We start from the raw sequence: 2,549 nt of genomic DNA on the forward strand, positions 1-2,549 counted from the left end.
CGAATTCGAAAACTCAACTCGATTCGAACTCGAAATTCGAAAAAAAATTCGAGTTGATTCGAATAACTCGATTAACTCAAATAACTCGATTCGTTTAACTCGAAATTTAAAATTTTTTTCGATTTTTTCGAGTCGAATCGAGTTTTTCTCACCCCTAAATGAGAGAATATACATTTATCATTTTGCAGATGTCTAAAAACCGTAGGGAACATGGATTTAGATTTATACTTGCCTATAATTTGTTTCTTTTGAAGTAACATGTAGCAAACAATTAGTTTATATGAATAAAAGAAATAAGAGTATATAATAAAAAGGCCGAACAAAGCAAAGCGAAGAGCATGTGGAATTTGGATTATTATGAGCTCACTCAATCATCTCTACTTCACAATCCAAACTCAAACAAAATGCAAATCTCTACTGTTCTGAAACGCCATATATGTCTACAATTTTCTTATATATATATATCAGTCAAAGTGTACTGACCATGTACTGCCACCCTAAATTACCTGCAAAATAAATCACTACCAGTAAGGGCAGCAGCGCAACTCAAGCAAGCAAGTTGTAAACAATATATGCTGAACAGACCCCAGGTTAGTTTTTTAATAGACCCTTACACACAAATCATGCATTTGGGGTGACAATCGCAGTCAGTAGAGGCCAAAAAAAACTGAGAACTATTATTGTAATACCCGATTTTGGCCCGGGCAAAAGGCCCAAATTACAATAGGCCCATATGGTCGAGGCCCAGTACAATTTTGGCCCAAAATCGAAACAAGATCAGAAACCCTAGCAAGCTCCAGCCATCGCACCTAGCCGCATCCCCGCTTCACCTGCACAGCAAAAAAAAAAAAACAAACAATAAACAATATATGGCAAGAAAACCAGAGGATCAAACAAATACTGGAGAGATTTCTTACCTTATTTTTCTTTCATTATTTGCTATAAGAGCAAACTCAAAACACTGTAATACGGATCCAAAAATCAAATAAAAAAACAAGTCTTCACAGTACAAACAAAGAATCAATCCAAGGTTGATATTTTCGTTCTGTTATCTATTTTCTTTTTCTTTTTTATTTTTATATACTGATACAAAATAAAATAAAAAGAGAGGACTCACCTGGGTTCGGCTCTGCTGACGCTATGAGACGATCGAGGAACCACCCCGAGGACGGTGGGTAGGAAGCCGAAAGGTTTCCAGGGTTTAGAGGGTATTTTTGTTGTTTTTTTTTGAAGATTTTGAGCCTAGATCTAGGCTTGGAGGGGTCGAGAGAGCCAAAAGAGTAAGTTTCCCCTTTTCCGGCCACCGTAGATGGCGGCGCCATCGCCGGAGATTGGCGGTCGATGCGGTGGCCGGCGATCGGCCGGTGTCCGGACCCTGGCCAGACGACTGGGAGGGGAGATCTCTTTTTGAAGGTTTTTTTGTTTTTTTTTTAAATGGTTTTAAAAAATGATTTTTGAAAGGTTGGGGGACTTTTATAGGGTACCAAAACGGCGTCGTTTTGGAGAGCCCCCGAACGCCCAAAACGACGTCATTTTGGGAGGCCGACCCGAATCCGACCCGACCCGTCCTAGGATCCGCTTGTTTTTGAGCGGAGGGGTAAATTGCGCTTTTAGCCCCTCCGCACTTTTAATATTTTTACAATTAGGTTTCTTTTATTTTTAAAATTTATCCCTTCAATTTTTCTTCGATTTCAATTTAATCCTATTTGAAACGACGCCGTTTTGGAGGAGAAGGGATAATTTCCTTTCCAACCCCTCTGAATTATTAGCGTGTTCAATAGGATCCCCTAGTATTCAATTATTTGCGAATTTATCCCAAATTTTTTATTTGTAGTTCAATTTAGTCTTTTTAATATTTTTCTTAAAATTAATTAATTTTAATAATGTAATTATTTTTTTATTTTTATAATTTTCATATGTAATTAATTTTTAAATATATATATATGTATATTTATTTCTTTTATATATGTACATATTTATTTTTTCAACTAATATTTTTTCATATTTATATATATACATATATTTATTTATTTTATTTTTTAAAATGTAGATATTATTTAATATATTTTACATGTATACATATTTTTTTGAATATTCTATTATATATACGTACATATTTTTTATATATTTTCAAAATGCTTAAGTACATATTTATATTTCTAACACATATATTTTAAAATTTTATATATGTATATTTATATTTTTTTCTTTATTTTCATAAATGCATTATATATTTTATAATTCAAAATTTTATATGTAAATCATGTATTTTATTCCTCATAATTTCAATGAATATGTTATGTACCTTTTATTCTTTATGCGTTTTTTTATTTCCTTCTTTTGTTTATCGATTTATGTTTTCATTTATATTTTAAAAGCATGTTTTTTTATTTTTCTCATTTATTTGATGCTTTGTATGTCATTGATTTATTTTTATTTATTTATTTATTTATTTATTATATTATTTCTATACAATTGTCGTATTTATTATTGTTATTTGTTATAGCGACATTTATACATGCATTCAATATAATATTACATCACTTTTT

General features: G+C 31.7%; 1 long non-coding RNA gene across 1 annotated transcript; it reads right to left on the bottom strand.

The window, feature by feature from the left end:
• Positions 1–204: 204 nt before the first annotated feature.
• LOC105771763 (uncharacterized) lies at positions 205–1,133 on the bottom strand. The gene is made up of 3 exons (XR_008196614.1): positions 1,118–1,133; positions 918–961; positions 205–830 (listed from the first exon to the last, which is right to left on the bottom strand). It is a non-coding gene; the product is annotated as an uncharacterized LOC105771763 (long non-coding RNA).
• Positions 1,134–2,549: the final 1,416 nt, after the last annotated feature.

This window comes from Gossypium raimondii, chromosome 6 (assembly GCF_025698545.1).
Source record: "Gossypium raimondii isolate GPD5lz chromosome 6, ASM2569854v1, whole genome shotgun sequence".
NCBI classification, from domain to species: Eukaryota; Viridiplantae; Streptophyta; class Magnoliopsida; order Malvales; family Malvaceae; genus Gossypium; species Gossypium raimondii.